The sequence below is a fragment of the Dasypus novemcinctus genome, unplaced genomic scaffold, assembly GCF_030445035.2.
Source record: "Dasypus novemcinctus isolate mDasNov1 unplaced genomic scaffold, mDasNov1.1.hap2 H_1, whole genome shotgun sequence".
Classification (NCBI taxonomy): domain Eukaryota; kingdom Metazoa; phylum Chordata; class Mammalia; order Cingulata; family Dasypodidae; genus Dasypus; species Dasypus novemcinctus.
In genome coordinates, this window is record NW_026688138.1 from 865,491 (window position 1) to 880,474 (window position 14,984).

The 14,984-nt window shown below is 40.9% G+C and overlaps 1 protein-coding gene across 5 annotated transcripts in view; it reads left to right on the forward strand.

Moving 5' to 3' along the window:
• The window catches only part of LOC101434341 (zinc finger protein 596-like), a 103,073-nt gene extending 88,896 nt beyond the window's left edge, over nt 1-14,177 (forward strand). For 4 of the 5 annotated variants that reach the window (XR_011648171.1, XR_011648173.1, XR_011648172.1 and 1 more), the window contains 2 exons: nt 12,774-12,987; nt 13,161-14,177. The gene's annotated coding sequence lies outside the window, so the exon portion shown is untranslated. Of the gene's footprint in view, nt 1-383; nt 454-3,699; nt 3,844-12,773; nt 12,988-13,160 lie in introns of those variants that run through there. The other variant, XR_011648175.1, reaches the window with a different exon arrangement.
• The last annotated feature ends 807 nt before the right edge of the window (nt 14,178-14,984 follow it).

Sequence of the window (14,984 nt, forward strand, 5' to 3'; positions counted from 1 at the left end):
CCTCTTTAACAGCCCGTCTAAGGCGCTTAATATCGCCATGGTCATGTGGGTACCAAGAGAGGGGGCGCTGTTGAGTACGTGTGAGATTGAGGGGGTAGAGCTGGGGGCCAGGCGGGGGGTCGTTAGCCGGCAGCTGGTGGCACAGCATTTGGAAACGTGCGGAGGGGAAGGAGGCGGGCGCAGAGGGGCCTGGCGGTTGCCAGGGGTGGGGGCAGGTGGCAACGGAGGGGTCGGATAGGGCTGGGGTCCCTAGGCATGCGGCGGCTGCCTGAGCAAATGGGTTGCTAGGAGCGACTTTCGTTTTTGGGACTTTCCTATTCGCAGCGGAGGGGGGGCGAACACTGCGTCATATTCGGGAAGTTCCGGGTATGCCGGCGGCTTCCCCTTTTCTGGCCGAGAAGAAGGCGGAAGCTCGCCATCTTGAGCCGCGGGTGGAGGCGGCGCGAAAGGCAGGTTAGGTGGGGCTCCTGGGGGCAGCGGGGCAGGGGTGCACTCCCTAACATGTAGAGGAGGGAAATGTTACCGTCGGCGCCACGTGCGGGGCTACCCCTTCGCAAGCGAAGGCGGTGGCGGGAGGAGTAGCGGCGGCGGGGGGCAGGGCCCATACTTGGGGGGTTTGCTTACGGGAAAGGAAGGCCCCCCATGACGGGAGCAAGGATTAGTAAGCGTTAGGGGAAAGGAGACGTGCCGCAGCCTAGCCTAGTAGGCAGACGCGGGGAGTCCGGTTTGTAAAATCCAGCGGCGGGAGTCCGCACCTCAAAAAGAGGGGGACGGGAGTCCGGCCTGAGGGGGTGGGATGGCGAGAGTCCTGCCTCGAGCGGTTAGGAGCTCAAGGGACGGACGGGGGTCCTTACCTGCGCCACGTTGGGCGCCAGAAATGCGGGTGGAACCAATCCATCCAGTCATACCCAGCATTTATACTTTGCTAAGTCAGGTCCCCAAAACCATGGCTTGGTTTACTGTTCTTGACTTAAAAGAATGCCGTTTTCTGCATCTACTCCACCTGGACTCCCACTTCCTTTTTGCATTTGAATGGCAGGAGTCCAACTTTAAACCTCCAGTCCAGCTTATGTGGACCATGTTGCCACAAGAACGTAGCTGATCGCCACTTGCCTCAGAGCTCTCTTACCATATGTGGATGATTCGTGTTGCTTTGTAATCTGACAAAGGAAATTTCCAGTGCCAATTCAATTTTAGCCCTTAATTTCTTAGTCAATAGGGGCCACAGAGTATTGGCATCCAGTGCATAAAGCTCTCAGGAGAAAGTCTCCTATTTAGGATTTCTTCCTACCCCAGTGGAAAGGGCTCTCAGAAAGAGTTCAAGCGATCACTAGTATTCCTCAGCCCCAAATAGCAACTTACGCTTTCCTAGGAATGGCTAGTCACTGTAGAGTGTGGATATCCAGGTTTGGTGAAATAGCCCAGCCACTGTACAGTGCTACCACAGAGGCTAGTAACCAACTCTTAGAATGTGGAATGAACCAGGAAACTGCTTTTCATGCCTTTAAACAGGTATTAGCCCTCCAGCCTCAGGAATCCCTAGCCTAAACAAGGCCTTCTGTATGTAACTGAGAAGGAATGACTCTAGGAGTGTTAGTCCAGAAACTGGATGAGATTTCTTAATGAGTAGCTTATTTCTCTAAACCCCTGGCTAAACAACACAGGGATGGTCAAGTTGCCTGAGAGCAGTAGAGGCAAATGCCCTTTTAATAGAACAGGCCACCAAATTAACCTGGGGGGCAAACTCTCAGTCTTCACCCCACACCAGGGAAAGAAATAACTTGAAGCAAGGAACCATCAATGGTTCACAGGTAGCCAATTAATTAAATACTAGGCTCAATTACTAGAGTCCTCTGATATGCAGATAAGGGTGTGTCAAATCCTCAACCCTGTCACCCAGGTCCTGGCATAATGCCCAAGGTCAGGTCCTGAGGGGACCCTCCTCCACTCCTGCCTTTAAACTTTTAACCAAACTACTCAAGCAGGCCAGATTTAAAAGATGAGCCTCTAACAAACCCAGACTTTGAGTGCTCAAGGATGAAAGCAGTTTTGTCAGGAAAGGAATTAAAATAGCAGCCTTTGTAGTCTCTCAATTTAAAACTATATACAAGCACAAGCCATTCCCCCAGGGATGTCAGCCCAGAGGGCAGAGCCAATTGCTCTAACCTGAGGCTTAATACTAGCTGCTGGCAAAAGACCTAACATCTACACACATATTCCAAGTATTCATTCCTCATCCTCCACTCCCACTCTGCTGTGTGACTGGAATGAAACTTGCTTACTAACTGTGGGTTGTTTATTAAGCACAAGCAAGAAATCCTGGACTTACTAGAGCAGTGGTTCTTAACAAGGGGTCAATGAGCTCAAATTTAAATACAAAAAAAAATTTTATTTTGGGGACATGGTGCAGGTGTGAAATATTAAATACAGAGTATAGTGTAGCCTTAGTAAGGGATCTGTGGTTTTGACCTGACTGGCAAAGGGGTCCATGGAACAAAAAAAGAACTCCTGTTCTAGAGGCTGTTTTGTTGCCCAAGAAATAGTTATGGATTTCCCAGGGCACCAGAAAACAGACTCTGCTATAGCTAGGGGAAATACCCAAGAAGACACAGCAGCTAAAGCTGCAGTGCAAACCCAAGCCTCTCTCCAGCCCTCCTACCAGAAGCTATCCCACTACCTGAAGCTCCAGATTATACCCAGGATGAGAAAGCCAAAGTGGCTGGCCTCAGGTTGACCCTGGAAGTTAGTGGGTGGCTTGTTAAGAAAACTTAAGCCTACCTGCCAGCAGTGCAGTGGAATGTCCTTCACAGACTCCACTAAGCCACTCATCTAGGGAGGGATGCCCTGAGTGGCTTAGCCAAATGTGTTTTTGAGGGATAGGACCTGGCAAAAACAATCAAGGAGGTCATTAGAAATTGCTCTTTATGTGCAAATAATGACCCAAACAACAGGAAGTTTAACAAACATCCCTTAAACCCCCCTATCATACCCTGGGGAGGTCTGACAGATAGATTTTACCCATATGCCATCTTGCCAGGGATATAAGTACCTCTTGGTACTAGTACTTTTACTAGATGGGTGGAAGTGTTTCCCACTAGAAGGGATACAGCAAACCAGGTGACTAAGGCCCTCCTAAAGGAAATTGTCCCCAGATTCATACTGCCTAAGTCTTTCCAAAGCAACAGTGGGCCAACCATTACTACCAAAATCACCCAATGTCTACTGGCTGGCCTCAGAATTAAATAACTTCATAGTTCCTGGAGACCCCACTGCTCAGGGAAAATAGAAAAAGCCAACTGAATCTTGAAACAAATTATGGCCAAACTTTGTCAAGAAACTATATCACCTTGGGTCACTAATCTACCTGTTGCTTTGCTGACGAAGCATATAGCTCCAAAAGACTCATTTCAGCTTAACCCCTGTGAAATGGTCTATGGGTTACCTTTCCTCACCCAGGACCTGGTACTTGATTAGGAGAACCAGGAACTCACCAAATATTTTATAAACCTATGAAAAACTCAACAAATTATCCAGGAGCTTGGAAACAAAATCCTCCCTAGCCCCACTGTGTGTTACCTCTACGTAAAGTTAAATCTGGAGATCAGGTTCTGATCAAAACCTGGCAAGAGAACAGACCTCATTCCCAATTAGAGCCAAAATGGAAAGGATCTTAATCTGTGGGTCTGATCATTCCCACAGCTGTTAAAATTAAAGGATTTGCCAGTTGGATGAACATCCTCAGTAAGCATGCTGTCCAAGGAAGAGCCAACTTGCTAGAAGCACCTGATGAGATGTTCGAGTGCCAGCAATTGGATGGTCTGAAGTACCTCTTCAAGATACAAAGTTAAGTGGTGTCTGTGTCCAAGCCAATATATCAATTGTGTGCTATTCCCTTTAACAATACTCCTTAAACAGCAAACAAACTCCCTTGCCACTGTGGTGCTGCAAAATTGCAGAGCCCTAAACATGCTAACAGCAGCACAGGGAGAACCTGTCTCTTCCTCAAGGAAGGATGCTGTTTCTGTGTAAATTGCTCTGGAATAGTCCTAGACAGGACTCAAAACCTACATGATGAAGTCCTTCAACTTGGGTAGGATGCAGTCCTGGAGGCATCTGTCCTTTCTCACTCTCATGGCCCAGTATGTCATGACTGGCCCCTTTTGGGGCCCACTTACCACCATCTTCTTTATCCTTTTAGTGGGGCTGTGTATCTTCAAAACTCTAACTTTGTTTCTTTCAGAATCAATGTCTTCCAGAACAAGGTATTAGTCACTTGAGGATTTCATCCAGTTTCAACAATGGTGCTGGATCTGTTTTCCCTCAACCTCAATACAATAGCCAGAAAATTTTCACCCTGTCAAGCAGGGACTACTGCCCCTAACCAGCAGGAAGAAGCTACAGAAGAACGACCATTATCCTTCAGTTTCCCCTTAAGAATAAGGGTGTAAACTCTCTGAGATGTCAAGTTGATGCAGGCTAGTATAGGAAATGAGGGAAGATGAGAGAAGACATCCTGTCACAGTTGGGACCCTAATCAAATTGAAATTGGCCCCCATTAACTAAAGTAGTCTTATTAAAAGATCCTACTTGCAATGGGTTTACATTCACAGGAATGGATTAACTTTAAGAACATAATTTTCTAGGGTACACAGTCCCAACCATCACACCTCTCTGGATTTCCAAAAGACATGCTCTTTCCATATGAAAATACATTCATTACATCATATCCCAAAAGCCTTAAAACACTTCAGTAACCACGCTAAGCACAAAATGTCATCAGAATCAATTATAGGTGTGGTCCATCCAGAAGCATAATTCCACTTCAACTGTCAGCCTGTGAAACCATAATATAAGTTGCCTGCTTCCAATATACAAAGGAGGGAGAGGCAGCACACTTCCTGAAAAGGGGGGCAGAAGGTCCACCTCCAAATGCCAGGGCATAAGTAGCATTTCCACACACACGGGTGGGCTTGCTCTATAGGCCTGAGAAAATATTTGGTCCAGACCTCAGCTTCCACAATCTAGCTGTATTAGTCAGTGTTCTCTGTGGAAACAGAATCAACATGAGATATCTGTAAATAGTATGAGATTTTATAAAAATTCTCTCATGTGACCATGGGGATGCACAAGTCCAAATTCTGCAGGCAGGTTGCAAACCAGGGACTCTGGTGAAAGTCTGATGAAGGGCCTTTATAAGTTCCTCAGAGACGTTGGCTGTCCAAAGACAAGCTGGGAAATTCTCTCTGAATGCTGAAATCACTTCCCCTTTTAAGGCATTCAACTGATTGGATAAAACATCACTCATTGCTGACAGCAATCTCGCCAGTTGATTGCAAATGTAATCATCTATTCAGTAAACTCATTGATGACTAAAGTCCATAAATGTCCTTGTATTAAAATAGCCCAATGTTTGCTTCACCAAACAATGGGTCAGAAGCTGAGTTGACACATTAACCTAACCATCACATTTGCCCTCAAAGTGATTTTTCCTTCACATTATCCCTTTTAGCTCAGGCTAGCAGTGGTTCTGCTCATAGAGGTCTTGCAAAAAGCTTGTTGGCTTTCCATGCAGTAAGAATTCCTGTCAGTCAAAAAAATTTTCTCCAAGCCCCTTCTGGATAAAAGCATTTCCAATCCTGTCTTGCATGGAAATTACTGACTTGTTCCATGTTCAGCTAAACAAAATGTGGAAGAGAAGGGAGATTCCTACAGATGCCACCATGTGCCTTGCCATGTGGCAAAAGAGCCAAGGTCCACAAGCAGTAAGCCTTGGAGAAGAAAGCATCTCCTTGATGCAGTGATTTGGACGTATTTCTGTAAACTTATTGTTAGTGGAAAATGTACCATTGTCTAAGTCAATCCATTTCGTGGTATTTGGTGGAGCAGCATAGGAAACATAAACAGATTTATTTATCAGGAGAGTGGGGTGTTGTTATTGCAAATACCCAAAATGTGAAAACATTTTTGAAATTGGTTACTGGGTAGAATCTGGAAGAACTTTGAGAAACTTGATATAAAAGGCCTAGAATGCTTTGAAGAGATTATTGGTAGAAATATGTATACTATTGGTACTTCTGATGAGGTCATAGGCAGAAATGAAGACTGTGTTATTGGAAACTGGAAGAAAGGTGATCCTAGTTTTAAAAAGTGGCAGAGAACTTGTAAAAATTGAGTCCTGATTTTAGATGGAAGACAATTTGAAAGAGATGAAGTTGGATATTTAAGGAGATTTTGGTATTAAATGTGGAAAATGCAGCCTTGTTTCTCCTTGCAGCTTATATTAAAATCTGAGAGGGCAGCGGACTTGGCCCAGTGGTTAGGGCATCTGTCTACCACATGGGAGGTTCGCAGTTCAAACCCCGGGCCTCCTTGACCCATGTGGAGCTGGCCCATGTGCAGTGCTGGTGCACGCAAGGAGTGCCATGCCATGTAGGGGTGTCCCCTGTGTAGGGGAGCCCCACGTGCAAGGAGTGTGCCCTGTAAGAACCACCCAGCATGAAAGAAAGTGCAGCCTGCCCAGGAATGGTGCTGCACAACAAGATGACACAACAACAACAAAAAAGAAACAGATTCCTGTTCCACTGACAGCAGAAGCAGACAAAGAAGATGCAGCAAATAGACACACAGAACAGACAACTGGGGTGGGGGTGGGGGTGGGGGGAGAGAAATAAAAAATAAATAAATCTAAAAAAAAATCCAAGAGGAAGGGGATAAGCTGAGAATTGAACTCTTGGGCACAAAGAATCCAGAAACTGATAGTTCAGAAAACCCAGAGCTTCTGAAATACAAGCCTCCAGAGAATAGTGCTCCATTTGAGAGTTTTAACTGAACATGGGAGCAGTCAGTGATTTCTGTGCAAGTCAGGATTGTATGTGCAATTATCTAGAAAAGATCTGTGGAAAGTTATACTGTCTAAAGCTTTGGACCACTGTGTCCTATATGCAGGATAACAGGGTTTTTGGGGTTTTTTGGGGATTATCTGTATCATAGGAACCAATGCTAGCCTGGACAAAAAGGAATCATAAAAATACAAGGAAAAATAAGTAGTAAAAGTGAAAAAGCATAAGAAATAAAAAGGAATGAGAATGAAAAGGTGGAATAAAATCAACAAGAAAATATTGAATAAAACAAAAGACCAGAAAGATGAGAAGAAATGAAAGAAAATGAAGACAAGGCAAGAGAAGTTTCAGTGAAAGAAAAGAAATGGAGAAGGGGAAATTTCAAGGGAAGAAAATAAATAAACTAAAGAAAAAAAGGGGAAAGGAGGAAAAGCAAAAAAAAAGGAAGTAATGAAATAAAACACCAAAATGAGGAAAAACAGGCTTCTGTCGCAGACCACTAGCAACTCCCTCAGGCTGCCAGTGCTCCCCTATCAATCATTCTGCAGCCCACCCTTCAAAGTCAGGGTACCCTGTTTTAGAGGAAAAATAAAGAATAAACAAATATATAATAAATGAAACCCTAAAAAAATAAATGCTTCATTCTATTAATTCCCTGACATGATGTGCTGACTGGGTGCCTGACAACCCTCTGGGTTGCTCTCTTGATCCCTTCTTTTCAGGGCTTGTTAGTCATCTTACAGAGCCTGGGCTGCCTCTCTTTACCTCCTATCCATTAGGCTGGCTAGGCTTTTTTTAGGGGGGTATGGGGCATTGAATCAGTGACCACTTATTTGTGAGGCAGGTTTTCAACCACTGAGCTACACCCACTCCACTAGTTAGGTAGGCTTCCGCAGGTTTCATCTGCCTCTCCCCACCCCATTTTCCCTCAGGCCAGGTGGACTTCTGTGAATTTGCTGGCTATCTCTCTTGGGATGTTAGGTGCCTGTTGGACCAACCCTTCACTGACCCAGTTCCTGTCTCTCCCAGGGTGGGTGGGTATGACAGCCTGTCTGATCAGCGCATCTCTTCCCTCTCCCTGAAGCCACTTCAGTGCTGGCTGACATCTTTTTTCCTCTGTTCTACACACCCTGTCTCCCCTACCCCCTACACCTCTCTCCCTCTGAGTTTGCTGGGTATAGTCTCACAGCTATTTTCCCTGCAACTCCCCCATGGAAGTGGCTTTTTCAACCTCCACTTGCTGGGCTGGCTAAAACCAAGATTCCAAGCAGGCTCAGCTGGGCAAACTCACTAAAGAGAAACCACTTTCTGCTCTCTACCAGACCCTTCTTCCTCCCAGGAAGGAGGACCTCCTTTCCTCTTAGATGGCTGCAGTGAGCTAGGGGTTTTAACTAGGCTATTCACCTTGAGTGGGGGGATATATGCCATTCCCAGTCATGCGGTGAGTAACTCATGGTTTCCATTTTGGCCTCTTCCTCTCTGTCCTTCTCCCTCCTGGATGATACACAACACTTTCCTGGTCTACAGATCCCTAAAGCATCTTCCCTGAATAACTGTGTTGCCCTTCCTCCATTGTTTTTGTGAGAAAACTGAGCCCAGCCTACCTACTCTGATGCCATATACTTTAAAGTCAGGAATTGAGAGCCTCCAACTTCATTCTTCCTTTTTAGGGCTTTGTTTGCTATTTGGGACCACTTACCTTTCCAAATAAATTTGATAATTGATTTTCTATTTCTGAAAGAAAATTAAAAAGGTTGTTGGGATTTTTATTGGAATTGCATTGGATCTGTAAATCCGTTTCAGTAAAATTGATATCTTATTGATATTTAGCCTTCCAATCCTTGAACAAGAATGTACTTCCATTTATTTATGTCTTCTTTGGTTTCTTTTAGCAATGTTTTAGTTTTCTGAATATAGGTCCTTTATGTCCTTGGTTAAATTCATTCATAAATAGTTTATTCTTTTAATCACTATTATTAATGCAATTTTTCTGACTTCCTCAGATTTCTCATCAGTAATTTGTAGAAATTCTACAGATTTTATATGTTTACCTTGTATTTTTCCACTTTGCTGAACTCATCTATTGGTTCTAGTAGCTTTGTTGGAGATTTTAGGGGATTATTTAGATATAGGAACATATCAGTGAACAGCAAAAGTTAGACTTTTTCCTTTCCATTTTGGGTACCTTATATTTCTTTATCTAGCCTATTGCTCTAGTTAGAACTTCTAGCACAATATTGAGTAACAGTGGTGGCAGTGGGCATCCTTGTCTTTTCCCTAATCTCATTGGAAAAGCTTTCAGTCTTTTGCCATTGTGTACAATGCTAGTATTTTCTTTATCTTTAAAGGAGCTATACATTACATAAATGTTACATCAAATACATAGGGGATTCCCATATACCCCACCCCTTTCCCTTTCCCACTTTCCCCCATTCACAACATTTTTCATTAGTGTGCTACATTTGTTACAATTGGTGAACACATATTGAAACATTGCTACTAAGCATGGACTATGTCTATAGTTAACATGGTTTACACTTTGCACCACACAATTTTATAGGTTTTGACATGTATAGTGTCTTGTATACATATTGAAATATCATGCAGAACAATGCCAGTTTCCTAAAAATGCCCTATATTATGTTAATTCTTCCCTCTCCCTTTCCTCAGAACATCTATGACCACTGTCTTTATATCAATTTTTAAAATTCTTCCAATACTAGAGTAAGTATACTTTAGTCCATAGTTGCATACCCTCCTTATGTTTATTTTTTCCTCAATCTTGAGGATTTTGGGGGTGGTGAAGCCCACTCTACATCCAATTAATAGGGGAATTAGATCCCATGGGGAAGATGAATGGAACTGTATTCCTTACAGATGTAGATACTCTCTATTTTGGGGGATGGACATTGTCCATCATCATCCTTTTATTAGTTATCTGGGTGAGTCTGATGAACTGAAGAATATGTATTGCCTGCAACTCTGCTGATATTCAAGGCTCAAGTGGCATATGAACAGACCAAAGATTTAAGACTGGGACACATATTTAATGGGAAAAGTGATAATTATAGATTCAAATAAAAGGGGCATAAGAGCCATGTGTAGAAAAATTATAACTGAGTCTAACTCTGATACATTGGGAAGATAGGTTGTCATAAATTCCAAGGTAAGGTCCACAAATGGTGTGTCAATTTCCTGGGTTGTATGCCCTGCCTAAGGTGTCTAAAAGTCTCTAGTGCCCTCAGGAACATCCCTACTTGAGGCACTGTTTACTGAGCAGTCAGTGAGATCCTCCATAGAAATTCATATGCATAACCTCTCAAATGACCTCCTGACTCACTCTGAAATCCCCTAGCCATAAAAATTCATTTCTATTTAATATTTCCCCCTTTTGGTCTAGATCCTTTTCCAAATGCATTGTTAATTGGTGTTTGGTATTAATACATCATTGCCAGGGAGGCTCATCCCTGGAAGTCTTTCCTCACACTGGGGAGAAGGTAGTGAATTTATATGCTGTGTTTGGCTTAGAGAGAGGCCACATTTGAGTAACAAGGAGGCTTTTACAGGTTATTCTTAAGCAATATATATTACTAGGCTAAGTTTAAATTTCACAAGAACAAGGTTCAATACCAAGGGCCTGGTGTGTTGGTCTTTTCCCCTTCCTTTGACACTCTCCTTGTACACTAGAGGTTCTTCATGTGATTTTCCTTCAATTTATCAATGTGATTTAATATACTAATTGATTTCTTGTGTTGAAAAACACTTTCATACCTGGGATACAACCCACTTGATCATGTTGTATAATTACTTTAATGTGCTTTTGGATTCAGTTTGCAAGAATTTTGTTGAGTATTTTTGCACCTATATTCATTAAATAAATTTGTAATTTTCTTTTTTCCTATTATCTTTATTTGGTTTTGGTATGAGGAAGATGTTAGCTTCATAGAATGAGTTTGGTAGTGTTCCTGTTCAATCTCTTTATTTTTTTGAAGAGCTTGTGCAAGACTGGTATTCAATCATCTTTAAAAGGTTATTATAATTAATCTGTGAAACCATCTGGTCCTAGGCTTTTCATCTTTGGAGGGTTATGTGGACTGTTTCAATCTCTTTAATTGTGGTTGGTTTGTTGATATCTTCTATTTTTTCTAGGGTCAGTGTAAATTGTTCGTGTATTTCTAGGAATCTGCCCATTTCCTTTAAGTTATCTAGTTTTTTGATAGACAGTTGTCCATATTATCCTCTTATGATCTCTCTTATTTCTGTGGGAGCAGTGGTAATGTTCCCCCATCTCATTTCTGATTTTATTTATTTGCATATTCTTTCTTTTTTCTTTTTAGTCTAGCTAAGTGTTTGTTGATTGTGATCTTTTCAAAGGACCAATTTTTGGTTTTGTTGATTCTATTGTTTTTCTTGTTCTTAATTTCATTTATTTCTGTTTGAATCTTTATTATTTCTTTCCTTCTGGTTGTACAGGATTAGTTTGCTTTAGTTTTTCTATTTCCTCCCAGTGTACAATTAGGTCTTCAGTTTTCACTCTTTCTTCTTTTTTTTTAATGTAAGCATTGTGGGCTATTGTTGGAGATTTGGACCTGAAGGGTATCAGGAATGAGAGAAAGAGAGAAAGGAGAGTGAAAGAAAGAGAAAGAGAGAGAGAGAGAGAGAGCTGGGATCAGGGGGTCTGCAAGTAGAGACTCATCAGACAACTTTATTGTTTACAAGGGGCTCTCTATATACCCCAGTCTACATGACAACAAGCAGCAACATGCAGCCTACATGACATCAAGCAGCAACATGCAGTTAACTATTAGCATTACTAAGGAAATCTAAGGAACTCAAAAAATCTTATCTCAAGGTACAAAGTCTAAGTGTTCTATTTACTACGAAAGACATGTGCTCATCTTTTCTTTCAGCCTTTAACAGCTTCATCCCATTTGCTGGGAACTCTTAATTACTACATTCCTTAGGTTGCAAGCGTAGCCATGGAGACAGCACATCTCTCCTTGTGAGGCCACTGTGCCTCAGTTTCCAACAGGCTATAAATTTTTCTCTCAGCACTGTCTTTGCTGTATCCCATATACTTTGATATATTGCATTTTCATTTGCATTCATCTCAAGATATTTACTGATTTCTCTTACAATTTCTTCTTTGACTCACTATTTAAGAGTGATTTGTTTAACATCCATATATTTGTGAATTTTTTCTTTTTCTGCCTGTTATTGATTTCCACCTTAATCCCATTATTATTGTATAACTTCAATTTTTAAAAATTTATTGAGACATGCCTTGTGGCCCAACATATGTTTTTTCATGGAGAAAGATCTATTACCTTTTGAAAAGAACACGTTTTCCTCTTTTGGGGAGTAATGCTCTAGAAATGTCTCTTACATCTATTTCATTTATCATATTATTTAATCTCTGTTTCCCTATTTTTGTTTTGTCCAGATGGCCTATCCAGTGCTGAGAGTGATCGCCAACTAATACTCTAGAGATGTCTATTTCTTACTTCGGTTTTGGCCATGTATGCCTCATGTACCTTGGGGCACCCAGATTACGTGCATAAATATTTATTATAGTTATTTCTTTTTGGTGAATTTCCTTTTAATTAATATATAGTGCCCTTCTTCCTCTCTTATAACAGCTTTGCATTTAAAATTTATTTTGTCCAATATAGCATCACTACTACAGCTCTTTTTTGGTTACTATTTGCATAGAGTATCTTTTTCCAAACTTTTACTTTCAACCTGGTTATGTCCTGATGTCTGAGATGAGTCCAGTAAAAAAAAATTAGAAATGGATAATGGCACATGAAACAGGTTATAAAGAAATAAGTTAGAAATTCACAAATCTTTGAAGGAATTATATTGCCAAAGAAAAAATGAGCTGGGTCAAAAAAAAAGTCTTTCACTATTTTTGTTTTTAAATACACCTCACAGCTCTCAAACTTGTAAGTGGAATGTGGACTTGAAAGCTGTACACCCTGCAAGTAAAGGAAACTCACCATTACCTAATTCAAACCATTGCTGGAAGATAATACATGATTAAGTACCCCACATATAGTAGATCCATCAACCATGAGAAGAATGTACCAAAATATTTCTTCCAGTGAGCAGAATGGAGGTTTAATCAGGGAACTTCTCTCACCTCAAGGTAAGTGCCTTCCTAATGCATGCCCACTGGGATTTTTAAATTGTATGTACTGCTGAGTATTTCTTCTTCCTTTTCCTTATTTCTGTTGTTGGTTCCATGCTGTTGATGGGTCTGTGTTCCTCCAGATATATTCAGTTGGACTTGGGAGGTCAAACAGATACTTGTCTTTTTAGTTGACAGGTTACCCAGTCTACAAAGGGCCACAACAAATCTACTGGAGAAGAATGCATATCACCTGAGACTTGGACATGGAGCTGCAGATTGTAAATGAAGAGAACTCTGAGTTGGCTCAGAGACAGGATGAATGTTTGAAAGGAGAGAAATGAAGCATATATTTGGAAATCAGAAAATCAGAATGAGGTGAGACTGGCAACCTGCTCAGCACACTCACTTTCTCTTTTGCTGGGAACACAGACAGACTATATTTTCCAATGTCCCTTAAAGTTTGGTGTTGCTATGCAACACAGTTTGAACCAATGAAATAAAAGGAATTATGTGTCCTGGAACTAACCTATGGAAACTACCCATGAGCATTCCTCCATGCTCTGCCCATTTTTCCTACTTCTTGCTGACAAGTATAAAAACCTTGAAAACCACACTGTGAAAATGGTGGACCCATAAAATAGGATTCTGAACCCCTGAACCACAAATCAGAGGAAAGCAAGTTATAAACCAGATACATCACTTGGATCTTTATATTAGAAACTTCTTCAGCATTTGATCTATTCTTCATTTACATATTCTTACTATAACAGCTAGCATTTACATTAACTAAAAAACACATTTAATGACGGAGCTAAGATGCAAACCAGACATTCTGTTGCAGAATCTGTACCTGCTCCCCTAGTTTTCTGTGGCGTTTTGTTTGTTTTTTTAACAATATATTGTTTTTTAACACTACTGGGCAGGAAATGGTGAGTTTGATTTCCATTTTCCTGATGGCTAATGATGTTATGTTGAGCATCTTTCCATGATCTTTTTTGGCCATTTGTATATTTTCTTTGAAGAGATATCTATTCAAGTCTCTTGCTAAATTAATTTAATTGGTTCATTTGTCTTTTTGTCATTGAGTTGAAGAATTTATATATTCTTGATGTTAAATCCTCACTGTATGTAGGACTTCCAAATATTTTCTCTCATTGTCTAAATTGTTGCTTTACTTTCGTGATAAAGTCCTTTGATGCACAAAAGTTTTGATGAGTTCCCCTTTATCTATTTTTTTCTTTCGTTGCTTGTGCTTTGGGGGTGAAGTCTAAGAAATCATTGCCTAACAAAAGGTCCTGAAAATGTTTCCCTACATATAGTTCTAGGAATTTTATAGTTAATGGCTCTTATATTCAGGTATTGCTTCATTATTTTCCTATGTGGCATAAAGTAGGGTTCTACCTCCTTTCTTTTGTATATGGAGATATGGTTTTTCCATCAGAATTTTGAGAAGACTTTTCTTTCCCAATTAAGCAGTATTTACCTCCTTGTCAAAAATCAGTTGGCCATAAATATGAGGATTAATTTCTAGACTCTCAATTTTATTACATTTTTCTATGTGCCTGCCCTTGTGATAATGGCACACTGTTTTGATTACTGTGGCTTTGCAATAGTTTTAGATAGGGGAGTGGGAATCAATCAACTTCTTTTTTTCTTTTTCAATAAATCTTTGAGTAATTGGGACCCCTGCTATATAAATTTTATTGCTCAAAGTTTTATTCCCATACCGATCTGTATAAATGTTCCATTAATTGTTGAAAGTGGTTTATTAATGTCTACTATAGATACACCTGTTCATTTCTTCCTTCAAATCTATCAGTATCTGCTTTATATATTTTGAGGCTCTGCTGTTAGGTGCCTATGTAGATTTATAATTATTATCTCTCCATGTTGACTTACACTCTTTATCTTTTTTTTAAAGATTCATTTTATCTATTTCTCTCTCTTTCCCCCCACCCCAGTTGTCTGTTCTCTGTGTCTATTTGCTGCGTGTTCTTCTTTTTGTCCGCTTC